The 19,162-nt window shown below is 46.0% G+C and overlaps 1 long non-coding RNA gene across 17 annotated transcripts in view; it reads left to right on the top strand.

Moving 5' to 3' along the window:
- Positions 1 to 19,162, top strand: part of LOC101751884 — a 144,685-nt gene that overhangs the window by 38,938 nt on the left and 86,585 nt on the right. For all 17 annotated transcript variants that reach the window (XR_006939389.1, XR_006939384.1, XR_005860435.2 and 14 more), the window contains one exon: positions 9,548 to 9,782. This is a non-coding gene — a long non-coding RNA (uncharacterized LOC101751884). The remainder of the gene's footprint in view (positions 1 to 9,547; positions 9,783 to 19,162) is intronic.

Genomic DNA, 19,162 nt, shown 5'->3' with positions numbered 1-19,162 from the left:
ACCTTGCAAAACTTTCACTTACTGTTCCAAGCCAGGAAAACTTGCTTGGAAAGTTTTCTGAAGAGGCCATTTAAAAACCCTCTCCTGCAGTCCGTCAAGGGCTCCAGAATGGTGCCTGTTGTGATGTCATGGATGTCAACACGGGCTGCAACCGAAGTCCTTCCTGGACTTGGAATCATTCCGCATTTATTCAACGATGTTGATTTCATTCCTGGAAAACGCTCAGCTTTTCTATGATCTTTTGTCTCTTGCAGATTGTCTTAACCAGATTCCTTCATGGCATTCTCAGACAGGACTGGCTGTCAACCCTCACATCTTAAGGACTGTCTTTGACCTCTGAAATCCGTCTGCTTTGAGGCAGTAGTAATTCTCAGTGTGTTCCTCCACCTAATTCTTGCAAGGCTTCTCCCATGCCTACAAGATCAAGTATAACTGAACATACTCAGGATCAAGATTTCAGGCTTCCTCCTTCCTCTGTGACGTTTTCACCCGTTCTTTGCTTCTCTGTCCCTGCTTTTTCATGTGATTCCTCTGGGAGAGTGTGTGAGTTCCCATGCAGTAATTTGGAACTGCCTATTGAGGAAAGGTGTTTCTCTACCAGCCTCCTCCTTCACCTGAACTATTAGTTTGTACTTCACAAAGGCAAAAAGATGGCTTTTTTGAGGGAGGAACAGAGATTTGTCGCATCCACTGTAGTGGCATATAGCTGAAAACCCTCTGCTCATCTTCATTGCTGATGGGAAACTGCACTACTGTCGACAGGCAGTACTGACAGCGTATCCTTAAGCCTGATGCTAACCACGTGAGAATTCTAAAAGCCATCACAGAAACCCTGGAAGACCCCGGGGATGTGTTCTACACAGTCTGCTTGTGAGATACTGAAGGCAGCAGTATCATGGAGCTCAGCCTGCTGCCAGGACTCCTTCATTGTGATTATTTGTGTGCTCACACTATTAGGATCCAGAGTTAATAACCTTGTTGCTAGTGGACAGGCCCATCTGCCTTTGTTTCCTGCTCTTCTCAAAGCTGTATTTGTGCCCAGATGAAGTCAAACCTGTTTAGACTCTGGTGACAGGGATGGAAATAGCCACCAGGCCTTGGGTTGGGCTTCCCTACCATAGCTCCACCTTGTGCTTCAGGAAAGGAAGCATTCAGGGAGGAAAGTAACTGGCCTGCATTAATGAGAGACTTCTCCTCTGCCTTGCCCAGTGACGGGCTGTCAGTCAGTAATTACAATGCATCAGTGACCCCCCCCCCTTTTCTCTGCTGCTGCTGCTGCTTGGGGAGCTAATGAGGGAGAACATGCTGTACAGAGTGGTCTGACGTTGCACAGAGGATCCATTACTTCACTTTCTAAAAATGGAATTCCAGCTGTAAGGTTGGGCTTTACAATGATGCTGTTGGTTTGTGCTCCCAAGGCACTCTGTGAATTCCCCTCTCTTGGGGCTCAGCATTAGATGTGCTGCACCGCACTAACACGCACTGCAGCACTTGCTTGTCTTTGCTTCGGGGCGGAAGGAGGATTGTTCCCATTGTGTTCCATGTGCAGATGACCTGCTCCACCTCCTTAGCTCAGCAGTGCTGGTTGGTGCACTGGGAAGGATGAGCCCGAAAGATCCACCCTTCTGAAAGGGACAAAGAGAGGCAGCGCAGACAAGGCTGCCAGCTCTGCCTCCTCCATGGGAGTTACTTTGGCAGCGGTGAAGGAAATGCTGGGGTGCAAAGGGGCAGTGAGTTCCTGTCTCTCTTGGAGGTGCTCGGTGTGATGAATGAGATCATTCCAGCTCAGCAATGATTACGTGCATGTAATAGTAAATAATACACATTAAATAGCACATGTGGATGTATTCAAGAAATGTCTAGGTGTTGTACTAAGGGACGTGGTTTAGTGGGGAACCACTGGTGGTAGATGGACGGTTGGTCTGGATGATCTTGGAGGTCTTTTCCACCCTTGGTGATTCTATGGTTCTAAACCATATTCAGTAACCAACAGTTCGGGTCCTGATTTGAATTAAGTAGACCCCAGGGGGAGCTGACCCTCCTGTCTCTGTGACATTTACAAATGCCAGCTGCTGGGTTATTCTAGGTGCTTTCTCAAGAACTCGATGTGCAGAGATCCTATGACCAGCCCTCTGAAGGAAGCATGTGTGAAGTGCTTTCCCCTTTAGTTCTGTAGAATTATGAGTTTAAAAGACGTTTGATTCTTAAAACCAATCCTTTATAGCTGGATGAAAAAAAAACCCAACCAGTCAACTAAAATACAACTCTGATCGAACCCAGCTCTCAAAAGCTGGTATTTGAATAGGGTGTTATTACAGTTCCAGGCACTTCAGCAAGTTTTACCAGACACCAGATACGGAACATCATATATCTTTTGTCTTCTGGCACCGGTGGGATTTCAGTACGTACCCAAAGGCACTGAAATATTCTGCTGAACGGGGATGTTACAGAGTATGTCCTCAAATTAAAAGTACTTGTAATTCTTACAAACCTCAGTTGTCTCAGCCTCTTTGGCCAGGATCTGTTGGAGTTAATTTGGGCTGAACTGGTATCATCAGAAGGGAGAGACACACGTTTGGGTATAGATCCACAGCGCTGACTTTCAGGGTGAATTTCTCCTGTATAAAGCAGTTGTTAGGACCTCAAAAAGAAAGATTTGAAAGGGGAATGCTGTTGACATAGTGATAACTATCAAACTGAATGGCATTTTGGAAAGAAAAACACTTGATAACAGCTGTGTTTGCCTTAAACATTTTTAGAGTTCAGTTTGGAGCAGTTCTGTACCATATATGTAGAATTTCTATGCAGAATTTGCATACAGAAAGCATGGAATGCTCTTTACTGGGTAAATTATTTGCTTCTGCTATTTATTACACTCCCTCCTTCCCCTGGGCACACGTGGCTGCAAGGATTTGAGTTAGTTGAGAAAACAGGTGTGCCTAGTCAGAGCAGCAAAATGAAGGGAAAAGTCAGATTGCTGTTTCAAAGGAGATGCATAATGCAGTCCTCCCTTTGGGTCCATCTAAACTGACCTTTTGGCAAGAGCAAATTAAGGCGTAGATACCGTGGCCTGTATTTACCTCATCCGATAGAGATGCTTCAATTCTATCCCTATTAGGCAAAAGATTTAAGTGCAGTCTTAAGCCATTCCTCTGGATGGTACTTCAGGCCATCTATCCATCCACTCTCCATAGGGACCAGGAGGGAATTTACATGGCAAGGGTGAACCAGTCCAACAGCTCGCTTGAATTGGAAGGGGCAGTTCTGCTCCTCTTCCTTGTGCACCTAAATGGGTCCATTCCTTCTGTCGCAGCCACTCATGTGCTTGCCTGACTGCATGGCAGAAGCTGAACCAACTCACCAGAAAGAAGAGGGATGAAATTACCTCATTTCTTTTCCAGTTGGAACAGATATTTTCCCACAGGTGGAGTGAATTGCACTGGGGGAGTGAATGATCATTTCCCTCAATCAGAGCTCATCTCAGAAGGTTGTCTGACCTCCTGTTTCCCAGATGGCCAAAGATCACAGCGCAGTATTCCACACCCTGCGAATCCTGCCTGGTGTTATGGCTGGGTGTGGATTTGGAAATGGAAGGGTTGTGGACGTGCAGCTTTCTTGGGAGTTCTTCTCATGGTGGAGATACAGTGAGTAACAGTAGACACCATGAGTGCTTTTGGCATTTTTGCTGCTCTAACCATGGATTTATTTTTGAGTCTTTGGGATGGAGGCTTTTTCCTTCTTCAGTCTTTGTGCAAATCACAAACAGTTCGGCAGTAGATTTTCTTATGATGCAGCAAGGATGGTGAATGGTGGAAGCAGAAAGATGCAGTTCTGCTATGGCTGTGCCTTCTGTGTAGGATCTTTATCCAGGTTTTAAATCGTGGTCGTTGCTTATAGCCATCTTGGGCTCCTGGTCTGTGGTCCTTGTGGCATTTAGACTTCAGTAACTGGAAAGGCTGCCATTCCCCACTGCCCACCCAACCTCTCAGCTGCAGTCAGGGCTCCACAGGAGCAGCATGGCTGATGTGGCTTAGCTAACACCGTTAGCACTGCACTGTAAGAAGGAAGATAATATGAGTGAAACTGAGAGGAAGCAGGAGGGTTTCAGCCCCCCAAAAAACAGTCAGCAAAAGGCATAGAAAATCCATGCAGAACCATGGCAACTTCTCCCCGTGCCCACTGTCACCACAGTCAGAAGAGCAGAAAGCAGACATAGCACCTCTCTTCAGAACAAGAATTTCATCCTTTATAAAACTAGTTATGCTTGCATTAATACTAGTTCAACTGATAAAATAGTGTGAAACAAGTGGAAAGCATCAGGAAGCCTTGAACCAAACGTTCGTGATGGTTGCCCTGCAGGTGGTTGTTGAGGTCTAAGCCAGGGATTGACTGTTGCTACTTTTACCAGCTGGAGATTCAGCCCATCTTATTTCTTCAGTCTTCCTTCGTGGCACTGAAGGAAGAGTCATAGGTAGCAGCAGGCACCACTTTGGGTCTAATGTCCCTCGGGCTGAGATGTTCTCTGTTCCATATGGCTGAGCAGTAATTAGATTTCCTTTGTGGATCAGGAGTAAACTGGCACAGGTTGCCCAGAGATGTGGTGGATGCTCCATCCCTGGAGACACCCGAGGCCGGGCTGGATCAGGCCCTGGGCAACCTGATGGAGCTGCGGTGTCCCTGCGCACTGCAGGGGAGTTGGACTAGATGGCCTTTAAAGGTCCCTTCCAACAATAAGGATTCTATGATTCTGTCTTCCATATTCTTTGTTTGTATGTAACCTATAAAAAGCTTCATTGTCCTAAGGGAAAGATTCTGGGCTGAGGAGGAGCTGTGCCATTTTGGAAACATCTTTTTTTAATTGTTGTTCAGGCTAAGATCAGCATTCATCTCTCAAGGCTGTATTACACATCGAGGGAGGCAGGCTGCATTCCCATGGTTTGAAAGGGACAGAGTGTCTATGGGATGAGACCTCCCCGCTCAGTGTCCCCTTGTGCTTCCCAAGTGCTTGGCATTCCATACAAATTACAGTCCTTTGTGGTACAGAATGCTGTGCTATTTTAACGGATTGGAGGGGTGCTGGTGCTTGGGGGAATATAATAGGCTGAGAAGTATTTTCTTACTGTGTTAGATGGTTTGTTTAGGCTTCCATCCTGCAACAAGGGCCAAAGGCATGGGACTCGGAAGGCCCATGGGATTCTGTGAATACAAGAGGTCTCCTCTACTATCACACCCTTAAGTGTGTAAATTGTACTGTCAGCTGCTGCGTCTTGGTATAGTTAAACTGAACAGTGAAAGGGAAAGGAGCCATCAGACATAAATCCCATAATACCCATAGACAACTGAGTTGCTGAGCAATAGACGGGTGCTGGCGTTCCTTTCAGGTGGTGGTGTGATTCTCAAACCTGGAATCCAATAAGAGATGTGAGAGCACAAGCAAAGCAATGGCTTCCTGGATGAAAAGCATTGAAGTTTACACGAGGGAGACAATAAGCAAATTATTGACTTGGAGAATCCCATTTTCAGGAGGCTGTGAAAAGCGTTGGGAGAAGGCTCCGAAGATCAAAAGGAGGCCAAGACGTTAACAGATCTTCCTGAGAATGAGAACGTGGCAGCAGGAGACTTGTTAGAGCCTTCTAGGGTGACAGCATGGAGAGGAGAGGGACATATATACTCTATAAGGTAATCTAAAGACATGGGCCCTCCCAGCTTAGTGCAAAAAGAGCTGAGAGCTGGCAGCAAGCACCAGTAAGCCCTGGGGAGCTACTAAACAGCTGCATCGCATATATTGTTTTTAAGATTTGTTTTCTCAGAATAGTTTGGTTATAATATCTGTCCAGATTCTGTAGATCCAGGCTGCTTGCACTGACAGCAGTAGAAAACAAACAGCATCCCTGGAGCAAAGTATTTTTAGTTAGAACATGAGTCTGTACACAAAAAACTGTGCAGCAGAAATTGCTTTTCTAACTTAAAAACCTGCTTTTCATCAACTTCTAGCAGTTCAGAATTGCAGTGAACTCTCACAGCCTCTCCTACAACTCATCCATCCACCCTCATTGACAGCACATCCATCCACAGCAAACCAGCATGTCACACATTTAGGTGTGCGTGCAGGTGGGCAACGTTTGCTTAGTGCCATGGGGTGCAATAGGAAGGCACTGCATGGGTGGATCTCAGGAACCTGTCAACAATAAATGTCAGTAACAGTTTATCTGCAGTTGTCAGTTTAACAGCTGTAGTGGCAGCGTTGGCTCGTGGTATGTTGGAGCTGAAAGCTGCTGTCTCTCTCAATAGGCAGTGAAGCATCACAGAATCACAGAATGGTTGGGTTGGAAAGGACCTCAGAGGTCATCTGATTCTGACCCCGTCCTGCTGGCAGGGTTACCCATCACTGGATCAGGCACCAGCTCGGGCTGCCCAGAGCCCCATCCATGGCATCGGGCACCTCCAGGAATGGGGCACCCGCAGTTCTCTGGGCAGCAGTGCCAGGGCCTCACTGCCCTCTCAGTGAAAAATCTGCCCCTGGATGTCTGATCTAAACCTCCTCTTGAGGAGACTCAGAACATCCGTGTGCTCTGAGCTGTATCTCAGCAGCGGCTCTTCCAGCACCAACTCAAGAGGCCAACCGATGCTCATGCTTGTGTGGTCAAGCACAAAGAGCTTCAGTGTGGCTCCCATGGTTTGCACAAGTTGTGTAGCTCTTTTCACCTGCTAAGCTGCAGACACGGGTGACTTTCAAGTCATGATTCTGCACACTCCCTTTACCCTCCGTGTATGAGTAGGAAGCGTTACAGCTCATGTAAATACAACACGGAAAAGGGGCTGCTTTCCTTAAAGGTGTGTCTCGTATCTGAAAGAAGCTGAGAATCCCCACTAATAACTCCGAGCATGCAAGGAGGAGGAAAGCACCAGAGGATGGTAGCAACACGAGTGGGGCCCCACATCCTGAAGGTGCTCTTTTAAAGAAGGTTGGCTTTTCTGAAGAGCTGTATAGGTTAGGAGATGGTAAAGGATTATTTCCTGTAGGGCTCAGCCATATTGCTCAGATAGCTGGCAAGAAAACACGCTCTTAGAGATCGCTTCTGTTGGACCTGGTAGGAACTGCATCACTGACTTCAGTGGGATCTAGCTCGGGCCCTTATCTGTTAAAGAAATAACAGGGACGTGAGTGTTTTCCCTCCTGTCTCCCTGCTTTGGGCTCTTCTGCCCACCGCAGTGTTCCTGCTTTCTCAGGCTGGCTGCCTTGATTGCAGCAGTGTGTGGCTCTGACACGGAGCTCCTGCAACGGGGAGAAAGCGTTGTGCTGCAGCTTTGTGCTCAGGCAGCTCCTCCGATTATGAAGGGAATAGCCTCAAAGAATCTAAGGAATCACAGACATTCTGGGGGAAAAGAATCTGTTGGCTGAAAGTGGCTGCTTAAAAAAGGAAAAGAATGAACCAGCATCTTGATTCAACACGTCTGTTATATCAATCATTTACTCTGAGTGGGCAGCAAAGATATGATCTAAGAGAGGTGCAGGATTCTTAGTTCCTGCTAGAAGCTGAGCATGCCTTTGGTGTGAAATCAGAATGTTTTTATATTGGCTTGGTCACCAAACATTTTTTATCAGCTCATTTCAATGGTAATGTGGCAAAAAGGGTGGAGCGGGTCATTATGTTTTAGGCTATATGCACTTCTTTAACAGCTAGCTATTTCACAAGGCTTCATAAGACGCAGTCTTGTGGGTTCCAGTGATGTGCTGATTTCCTCCCTGTGTTTCTCAAGCTTGGGTTCACATTGAGATATGAGCCCTTCTTTTCCTTGGAGAGGGTTCTGGCACGTGAACACTTAACGATAATGGAGTCATCCTCAGAGCTCCCTTTTCTCACGTTTAAAGCAAAAAGAAGATATATTGGAATAAAATAGCAAATGCCATCACCTGCTCTAGGAATCAGCAGGATGCTGCTCAGACTGATAAGCAGCTGGGTCAATATCCACGTTGATATTTCGGCATCCAACTGCCCATGGATTTCACTGGGAATTCAGACACTTAATTAGGATTTAGTTTGAATATCTCTGTGCACCTGGCTCTGTGCCCGGTATGAGGTGTTAGCAGGATCAGCCCCCTCAGCTCATATGCTCAAATCTGCCATGATCTTTCTGTAGGCAAACCCATATGCTCCCCCGTGGACTCATTGGAGTCATGAGCCTCGAGGTTGCTCCTGTGGAGCTCGTTTCAGAATCTGAGCTTTGTTATGAATGAGGAGCTTTCCATATTTCTTTGACCTGTGCAGCAATTTCATTGCCTCCAAGGCATAACAGAAGCAAAAAGAATAATTGGGGTAGTTCAGGAAAACACAAGGCACAAGCAAGTAATTGTTTCAGCTATCAACTTAAAAGGATGGATGCTGGGCTTCCTTTGGGGCCGGCACCTTTCTCCTCCCTGGATTTAGAACCAGGCAGCGTTGTCTTTCAGTGGTGCAGACAGTGTGAATACTTCCACCGGGATAGGTTTGAGTTAACTGAAGTGATTGGCCTTTGCAAAGGGGGCATAATCAGAGCTAATGTATCGCAACCAGAACCAATCAGCTCTTAATGCCAAGCCAGCCTCTCATTCTTGTTTTCTTGCTGTCTTAGGACCAGAAAATAACTTCCTTAAAGACCAATTTCTTTGTAGCTGAGATTGCATTTGGCAGTGGGAGTAACGTAGAAGCACTGAGTTCTGAGCCCCTTGGCTTTGCAGTTCTGACAGCCCAAATTTAGTGCAGACAGATGGTACAAAGAATGTGAGTAAAAGGCTTAGAGGGGCAAACCTGACGGTGTATTCCATGTCTGTCACTGCCGTTGACTTCTACTGAGTGTCTGCATTGCACCTGTCAGTCATTCAGTGTGTTTTCTGTAGCACTCACCATTGCAAAATGCTTATGATTCAATATTAAAAGCAGTCTAGAAGCGATGATCTGTCTGCATCGCGCATTCTGAAGGGATGGATAGATGGATGACCTTGCATCTGATTGTTTTACAAACTATATAACTAGACAAATGAAAGAAACCTGAAGAATCAACGTATTTATGTTGCTATCCATTGCTCCACCACGCCTTGTGCCATCTGCAATCTTTATCAACATCAGTGCTCTCTTCTTCTGAACTCTGATAATATTCTTGAATGGCTCTGACCAGAGTGAATGCATCCCTGTGCTATACTTCTTGGAGCTCTCAGACTACGTTCTTTTGCCCCTTTGATTTCCCACATGCGGCTGCTGCTTGCCCGTATTTGAGCCATAGGCTGAGTGCTGAATCACTTCTTATAAAGTCCTGTTCAAAACAGACATCTTTGTGAAGATTTTTCATATTTACTTTGTCAAGTCCACTGCTTTTTGCCAAACAAATCTATGTTCACTAAAACAGGTAAAGCTTCTTAAGGCTTGTATTCCGTTACAGCAGGAGGATCGATGCCATGTGGGTCATGAGACTTTAGTTTTGTAACTGATTGCATCTCACCATGATTTTATAATAATCTTATCTGGAATTGATGCTGTGTTGACCCTTTATTTGTATATATCATCTGCAGATTGTGTTGAGGGTTAAGGAAGTCAGAGGACCACTGCCATGTAGAAGAACCCTGCCTAACTGACATCCAGAACTCGGAGCGGCTCCAGCAGAAGATGTGATAGCCTTGACCTGCTTCTACCAGGCCTTGCCTTGTGTCCTGGCTTTAAGAGGTTGTGCACAACTGACACTGTCCACAGCAGAGTGAAGCTTTCTTTAAATGTCTCCAAGTTTTGGAAAACCAAGAGTGCCTTAAGGTAAGAGGCCACAGATGAGACAACTCCTTCCCTCATTTTCTTTGTACTTTGGTAGTGTTTGCCAGCTCATCTTTTGTATTTTCCAGCTTAAAAGTTGAAGTATTTCTCTAGTTAGCACTTTCTGCAAATGATATTGTAGTATCATAGAGCCATAAAACAGCTGAAGTTGGAGAGGCCCTTAAATACCATCCAGTTGCATCCCTTCCATGGGCTGGGTGCCCCCACCAGATGGGGCTGCCCAGAGCCACGTGCAGCCTGGCCTTTGGCACCTCCAGGGATGGAGCATCTGCAGCACAAACAGTAGATTAATCTCCGAACAGTCAATGTACATTTCTAGTAGAGGTGACTGAGGAAAGGTGCCTTACAAAGAGAAAAGGAAAAGACTGCTCCACAATTACTTTTCAAGACAAACTTTTAGGCATTTTGCCAGAAAAACGTGAAATGCTGTCCATCAGCATCAGTTGCAACATGCATCTTCCTCTTGCAGCCTGTGCCACTGACATCTTTCAGACCTTTAAATAACACTTAGAAACAGTTGTATTTCAAGGAATTGCCCTGGAATTCTCTGATTCATTGCTTGTGTTCAGGCTTTGTGAGATGTACTATGACTGCATGTGTTATTACGCTTGAAATATTCCGTATGACGTTACTGCATGTTTATAGACCGAAACTTGGTAGGCAGATAGCAACCTGAGAAGGAGGGGAGGCATAAATCAAGGTATAAAACTGCCCTGAATAGCATTTTGTGTTTCCCTGTATTGACCTGGAATTACAGGATAAAGGCATTTTTCACTGGTGCATTTCTTTTTTCTTCCTCCGTGTATTTTGGGCTTGTTGGAGTTCTTCATTAAATCCAGAATCTGTATCAAATGAGCCGTAGTGTGCTGCAGCACATAAAGGTTTCAAAGCAACAATTACTCTATTATTTCAGCAGAGATTACCTGTTTGAAATGAAACCCACACTGACCTGGTCCTCACTGTGGTACTGATAACAAGCCACGCTGCCCAGTCTTTATCTTACCTCCTACAGGGTAATCTTTTCTTCTGGAGCTTAATTCTGCTAATAGCACCCTTGACTGGTTGCCAGACAACAACCACAAGCGGGTGAAAAATGAACGGCTCCAGTGTGGCCGGTGATAACTGCTAGAGAGGTTTTATTCTCAGAGTTCCCTCCAAAATATACAAGTCGACTGGTGGACAATCCATTACCTTCCTTGTATGCTTCTCCCTCCTTCAAGCTGATTATTCTGTGATGATCTGTTCTATGGTTTCAGATTCTCTCTCTTTTTTTCTTCCTCCTCCAAACAACAGTAAACAGGAATTCCAGATGGTAGAAATTACTTTTAAATTAAACCAGTTAATACAGAGTGTATGCTTATCTAATTCCCCTTTTTAAGTGGTGAGGATACAACGCAAATGGGTAAAACTGATGTGCAGCGAAGGTATGCAAAACAGTTTGAGATGGCAGAAGGTTTTTCTTTTCTCCTTTTTCTGATTTACTGTCCATGAAAATGAATTATAGACCTGCGAAGAAAACAGAAGTTTTTATTTGCTGAACTCAATGGGCTCCTTTCTGGGGACTTGAACTTTGCAAAGTGCTGAAAAAAAGATTACTGCATTCCACTGACAGTTCTTCTGTTTGAACCAAAGGGAGGACAGTGCGCCGTGCTCTGCTTCCCAAAGGAACCACAGCGCTCTTCTCTGTCCCTCTGCTGCCTCTTGATAAATGACACATCCCAGCCTTGGTTTAATTTTAAGCAGTTCCAACCAGTGAGTGTAGGAGATACGCAGCGCATTGCAGGTTTGTTCCGTGCAGGAATCATGGAATCATAGAATTGCTCAGGTTGGAAAAGACCTTCAAGATCATCGCGTCCAACCGCAACCCAACCGTACCACCCTAACTAACAGCCCTCTGCTAAATGAAAGCCTTTATCCAACAGGAGGTGGTGTAAACGGGCATCATTTCACTTACATCAGTGGATACGCATGAATTTGCACCAGCTGAAGACTTAGTAGGGGCTCCCTTGTTTTCCCAAAGTGATTTTGCTTTTGCCATTTGAGTATTTGATTATAAGGCAACTAGTTAGTGCTAAGGGGGAATATGGTCGGCTTCGCTGGAAAGTATAAAAGTATCCACTGTTCCTTCAGGGAAATCATTTTAATAGATAACAGCATGTTGTACAACGTTTCATCAGCGATATTTAGATCTAAATTAGGAGCAGTTGTGAGATGGGTTGCCGATTTTCTTGTGATAAAAGGGAAATAGTTCAAGAAATACAGACCAGATGTTATCTTAATCCGATCCTCATGTACGAGAGCACACTGTGAGACAGTAATAATAGTCCCTTCTACCTGTTTCTAATTTTCCTTCTCTGCAACACCCCCTGTGAAAAACAGATTAAACCAACACATCATTTACGGATGGGCGCTGGGCGGGTTGCAGTCCGTATGGAATGCGGCTCGGAGCGGAGGCTGCAGCCGCTGTGCTGTGATGCTGGTGTGACGGTGCTGGGTGAGACAGCAGCCCTCCGTGATTGAAAAGGAGAGTAGTCGGTTTGGGTTTGAGTCGGGCTCTTGGTTCAGCATATCCCTACACGGTTTCAAATTTGTCATCGGCGTTTCCAGGCTGTATATGTTACACAACCCTCAGCAGACCAAAAAAGAGGGGGTTGATCCTCAGCTGCTGTAAATCAACGCTGATCCATTGATTTAGATGGAACTGCACTGATTTGTACCATCTCATGGTCTGGACGAAGTATATTAACTTTCCCCATGAAAATCCTTCGCAACAAAAAGCTCCATTCACAGTCCTGGTGGATAAACAGTAATTAATGTGTCTCTGTTCTCATAATAATGTTTAATACCTGCATCATTTCCTCCTTGCTGGAGCAGTTGAAACATTACTCTTTGCTTTGACGTAAGAAGTCGAGTGCTGCGCATTTGTAATATTTGGGACAGCTTTCTCCGTAACTCTCCATCTGACCTAAAACTTCTGCTTCAGTGCTATATATGGGGGGGAATGGTTTTAATCTGAGACGGGAGGCTTAGGTTGGATTTGAGGAGGAAGTTTTTTCCCCGAGGTTGGTGACGCACTGAACAGGTTGCCCAAGGAGGCTGTGGATGCCCCATCCCTGCAGGCATTCAAGGCCAGGCTGGATGTGGCTCTGGGCAGCCTGGGCTGCTGGTTGGCGACCCTGCACATAGCAGGGGGTTGGAACTCAATGAGCACTGTGGGCCTTTTCAACCCAGGCCATTCTAGGATTCTATGATTCTATGAATGTGTAGCATTGCAAACGAATTCCTCCCTCTCTTGCACATGGTATTGTTTTGTTTTATTTTGTCTTGTTGTTTTTGCAACAGCTTGGAAGAAAAACAGGCAGGATTTTGCTGGAAAAAATGCCTCTGAAGAGCCAAATGAGGCTGCAGACTCACACTGGAGAGCTGGAATCACCCATATTCCTGTAAAGGGTTCATATCGTGGCTCTGTGTATAAAGACACGGGGATGACAAACACAGCCATGAAAAAAGTATTAAGTATTTCTGAAGGAAGTCATTATTGTATTGCATTTTAACCTGTTAATCCAACAGTTGTTGTATTTTCATATTGCCCCTGTATCCCAAAGCCATACAGATCGTTTGAGGGCCTGTTCTAGCACTGAAATGCTCTGAGTCAGGCAGTGTAGTAAGACGTGAGAGGTGAGTCCACAGGAACAGGAGAGGGTGGGATTGTAAGGAATGTCATGGGAAGGTGCAAAACCAGGGTTCGAGTTGTCATGTGCCATGGGCTGCTCACGTCAATGGGAAAACTGTCATTTGGGATACGAGCGCTTCAGAAATTTAAATGGACAGCTTGATTGGCAATTAAAATGAGCTAAAGGAGAGGAGATTTAGATTAGATATAAGGAAGAATGTTTTTACAGAAAGGATGGTGAGGCACTGCACAGGTTGACCAGAGAGGCGGTGCTGCCCCATCCCTGCAGACAGCCCAGGTCAGGGGATGGGCTCTGAGCACTGATGGAGCTGAGGTGTCCCTGTGCATTGTGGGGAGTGGGACCAGAGGGCCTTGGAGGGTCCCTTCCAACTCAAAATCATTTTGTAACTCTATGAAGCAGTGTGTGGAGTGGTTGCAGATAGCGATAGGAGAGAGAAGCTACGCGGCAGACGATGTGTGGGTTGGGAAGGCTGGAAGCGCTGCAGCAGCAGAGCTCAGTACACACGTCTAAGCAAAATGCAAACTGCAGCTTTGAGATCTCAGTGCTAAAAGGCACTGGTGGTGGTGATAGTGGGGTACGTAGGTTAATACTGAAAGCGTGCTGTTAGTAATGACCAAAGACCTTTAGCCTCCTGTCCAAAATCCCTTTTTACTGTATGGAATGGGAAAGTAAACTCTATCATGTTGGGCTATTTAGTAAGCTATTAGTGCATTCATCTTTTCATCATTTGACAGGTGGAAGTAGTAGTCCAGCTTTTAGTTTTAATTATAAGGGATTCCAGATGTAGAATAGGACATAAATTAAAACCAGATCTACTCGTATGTCTTTTCAAAGTAAGCCAACTTCAAGGTATCTGCTTTTCATTTCAAAACGTTATTAAAGCTATTACTAAGAAATTCATAGTCTTAGCGTGCTCCAATAATTGACACCTTTAAAGTGACTAAACAGATTTAGAGTGTGCAGAAAAGTAAATTTGTCTTAGAGAATGACTCTAATCATCCATTTACATATAATGGACAAATCAGTGTTTGTGCCGCCAAGGGGCGGCGAGCAGCCGGGATGGCTCTGGCTGCTCCTGCAGCCCATGCGGCCGCTGGGTGTTAGCTTGGTTCTGTGCTGCTCCGCTGTGCGGGTGAACAGGAAGAACGAAGGCCTGACCCAGCGCCAGTGGAAGCCAATGGGAGGCTTTTGCTGAGCCCTCCATCGCAGCCTCCTCCTCTCCCGTTGACTTCACGTTACGTTGTGTCGGAAGTGGCGTTTTTTGAAAGAAAATGAAATCCAGAAGTGCTTTTTTCAGTGGTGCCGTCTTTACCCCCCAGCTGTCACAAACCTGCAGATTCCTCCCTAAAAACCCTTTATCTCCTCAAGACCTGTTTACCCAGTGGTACGTTACGACCACGCAAATACGCCGTCCGTCTGACTTCATCAAAAGCCCGAGGTTTCCAATAATTAGAATGATAGCTGGCAAGTCTGATAAATTAGAGAAATAACTTGTTTGGTGTAAACTGAGCCTGTTTCTGAGGCAGAAATGTTAGGCTTTTATCCTCTGGAGTGTGATTGAAAGGGTGAGAAGTTAATTTGGCAGCTTCGCTTCTATGGTTTCATAATGTTTCTCCTCCCCCCTCCCCTCAGCTTCAGGGAAGGACTGTGATTTCAGTACTTTGCGCCTGCCCTCATACAAGGCAAGAGCATGACCCGAAACGAAACCCCTCTCCCCAGGGCACATCCTGAGCAGTAACAGCTTGGCTCAAGTGTTTCTTATGAACAGCCGTCCAGAGCACTTGATCTAAATCATGCCATTTCCTTCACAGTATGGCACAGTTAACAAGTCAGTGCATCAACACAATCTGCAGATGGCAGTTCAAAAGGTGCACGTTCCCCAGCAAGATAAAGGGCAATGAGTTCCATGGGTTAGCTCATTACTTGGATTCAGGCAGGGGCTCCGTAGGGGTGTGAGGGAGGAAAAGGGGCAGCAAACCTGGAGAATGCACGTCTGCACAAATAAAGGCAGCGTTGCAAGGAGCGTGTTAGTGAGGGAAAGTGCAAACAGCTCGCGGAGAATGGCTGCCTTCAGAGGTGGCAGCTTCATCCCCCAAACACAGGATAAGGAGTGTGGCAGCAGTGGCAATGCGCGGTGCCTGCGTGCCATCGTTTCTCCCAGCAAACACAACGCCCTTTCCCAAGCGAAACCCCAGACAGGAGAGGCAGGGCCTGGAGCTCTGCACTGCATCCTGCCTGGGACCGAACGGAGCTCTGTGGCATGGCAGAAGGGTTCTGGAGCAGTGTGCTCTGCTGTGCAAATGGCATTGGGGCCGAGCGTCCAGTGGAGAATCTCTGAGACATATTGGTCCTTTAGACTTCAAAACAAGCCTAAATTGGAACCATATTGCTGGAATGCTTCTTAGCTAACATTTATATTACTTCAGTTACCAAATCCAGACTAAGTCCCAGGACTCGGCAGGGGAGGACATAATATATTAGGAAGTAAGGTGGGGGTGTGCACCTCTGGCCTCCTATTTTATATAAATGCACAAAAAGTTTCCTCACACGAGCAAGGAAATTCGTACAAGGCCCTGAAATGCTGATTTCCAGTGGCAAATGGGGGCAGCCCACCACCCCCACCCCCGGCCCTGACCGCTCTGTGCGTGCCATGCCTTGGGGATAGTTTGGGTTACTTGGGGCAGGACTGTCGCATAGAAGCTCAGGTATCAGAGCAGATAATTATACACATATAGCTAGATACAGTGAATTGTCAGAGGATGAGATACATCTCGGGAGACCAAACAAGCCTCCCCTATACCGAGCTTTGTAAATGAATCTCTTTGGGAACTATCAAGATGGTGCTTTACCACGATTTTCACTGCTGAGGAAAAAGGAACTCTTCCGAGATGTTTGTTTGTTAGCTTGGATCAAAAGCTGGCGAGTGAAGGCTTTTTTTTCTTTCGGCGCTCACGTTGGGATGAATGCACTGAAAGGCTCTACTGCATCCTGCAGCAGGGCAGTTCGGGGCAGGTTAGGATACAGGGGAAGCAAACCCCCCTTCCCCCACCCATCGCTTCCCATCTACAAAGGATGACTTTGCGGTGAACTCCCCACTCTACCTCGCAATGCTTTTGGAGGAACAGCGCTAAAACTGGGAAGGGCAAACCCTGAGCGGCTGTAGGCAGAGGTGTTTTGTACCGAGTTCATTCCTTGTGTGATCTGATTGATTCAGTAGAGTTACGCCAGAGAGAAATTTGGCTTTTGAGTGAGTGATGTCGTGTTTCTTTGTTTGACTTATCAAACAGGTGCTTAGCAACAGCATCTTCCACCGGGTTATCCAGGAGTACTCACTTGCTTCTTTCATTATCCTTGCTTTAAGGATAAGCTGTGCTGAGTTTAAAACTGAGCCAAGACTTCAGGCTGTGCCCCACTGGGACATGCAGGTACACAGCACATTTTGCAGGGCACTTTCTGTATCCATTTCTTACAGCAGTGCCTGCAACTGCTGCATTTCTCAGTTCAGCGAGACAAACTGAGGCTCTTTAGCTGCAAGTCATGGATTTTTCCAGCTTTGGTGAGTTCAGCCTTAAACTAAAGCAGCTGAGGAAGGCTTCGATGAGAAGGAGTCAAACTCGATTTCATTAGAAATGCTCCCGTTTCTGCTGAGATCAGCAGAAAACAAGTGAGCCCCAAAGGTCTCAGACCTGAGCTGTCAGGCAGCAGCCTTCATTCAGCAGGTTGTTCACAGCTGTCCCGGAGCACAGCTTGCTGTCCCATGTAGATGGTGGAGGGCTTCATTCATGAGATCTGCAGCAGCCCCAGCTTGCCTAATCCCTTATCTCTGTATGCTTCACAGTCATTGCCTGTAGGGAAAGTGTTGCTCTTTTGTTTGGCTACTTTGCTTTCTTAGGTTACACCTTAAGTTCGGCTCAGTAAAGTACACCTGACAAACAAACGTGTGTGACTTATGAAAAGGATTATATGACATGGTTGCTTGTAACAGCAGGAAACAGACCTTTGTGAATTAAGTCCCCTCCATCCTCCCGCTGCTGTGATTTTTCTCCTAACAACAACTGTCAGAGAAGAGCACGGTCCGTTCCGGCAGTTCTTACTGATCAGCATGCTCATGTTTCTTGGAACTGCAGTGGAAATATCTGGCGTTGTGTTGAAACAGAACCCCCAGACCCTCGCAGTGCCTTAGTCTCCCAGAAAGCGTTCTGCATCTTTATCATGAGCCATCGGTGTTATGATAGCACAGGGAGGCCCTGGGGACGCTGGTGTGCAAGGAGCCATATGCTGAGACATGAAATAAAGAGCTCCATCTCATACAGGCAGTCGGCAGCAGAGCTGGCACGCAAACTGGGGTCTCCTGCCTCCCAGTCCCATGCTTTCATTGTGAAATCACTCAGTTCTTTCAGCTGGATCTCCAGGCTCCATTCTCAGCACTGTAGTTTCTCTGTCCCTCATAGAAACACCAGGACTGGGCTTCACAGACTCTCTGCAACTCTATCCCTTTTGGGCTGTAATTGATTTGGAGTCGGGTGGTGGTGTAACATAACCCGTATGGAATCTGTTGGTGAAGTTTATGGCCATTCAGTTAAAAAAAAAAAGATGAGAAGGGAGTATAGAGGAGTGGGAAGTGCAGTGTGTGGTGTTTGAGTTCTGAGGTTTGAAGCTGTGATGTTTTGAAGGAGAAAAACTTGTAGATGTTTTGGGTATGGAGAAATCTGTTTTGCCAGCACTGGCACCATGCTCTTGCTCAGCTTGCCCATGGCAGCTTGTGCGTGCATTGAAGAACCTACAGAGCCTGTGCCCAGCTCTGGTTAGTCTTTAAGCCAGCATGAAAACACAGTGAACTATAGGATTCTTATATATATATATAAAAGATAGAGATATTGAAAAGAAAAAAGAATTGCCACATTGCTGGCTCTTCGTTGCCTGGTTGTGTTGTTGTAGAAAATCTGTGAACATCTCTTTTCCCTTAGCTAAATTTCAGCAGTATTTTTGGAAGGAAGGAAGATCTTCCATTGTGGCTCTTGGGTCTCTTGAGGTACAGCAGTCGGCTTGGTGTTATTTGTAGATTGGAATCACTGGTTCTAGACTGAAAGTCACAGAGAGGCTGTGGGTGCCCCATGCCTGGAGGTGCTCAAGGCCAGGTTGGATGGGGCTCCGGGCAGCCTGGTCTATAGCCTGATGGAGTGGTTGGCAGACCTGTCTGCAGCAGTGGGTTGGAACTCGATGATCTTTGAGGGCCCTTTCAATCCAAACCCTTCTACAATGTTGTGATTTTGTTAATGAACAGAAAAGATGTTCATTGACAGTGCTGGATATTCTGATTTAGTAAATTCATCTGGGATGACAGATATGATAAGCCAAACAAATTGTTCTTTCTGTGACAAAAGCTTCCCTTTCCCAAGTTTTGTAGATATCCTTCCAAGTGCAAAAAAAATTCTAGAAAAGTCTTCGTACATCACCACAGAATCACTGAACGCAAAAAAATTAAGTATTTCTGTTGTTGCTGCCATGACTGTGACATGACTCTGGTCTTGCTTCCAAAAGGAAGCAAATGATGGAGAAAGTCATGAAGATCCTCTTTTCTTCCACAGTGTCCCAGCAGCCGGAGATGAGCTGGAAGGAGGGAAAAGCGAAGTGTTTTGTCCACAGAACTGCCATAAGCTTCCGCTG

The sequence above is a fragment of the Gallus gallus genome, chromosome 5 (genome assembly GCF_016699485.2).
Source record: "Gallus gallus isolate bGalGal1 chromosome 5, bGalGal1.mat.broiler.GRCg7b, whole genome shotgun sequence".
Classification (NCBI taxonomy): Eukaryota; Metazoa; Chordata; class Aves; order Galliformes; family Phasianidae; genus Gallus; species Gallus gallus.
The sequence above is the reverse complement of the archived record's forward strand: the minus strand, read 5'-3'. Positions and strand labels throughout refer to the sequence as shown.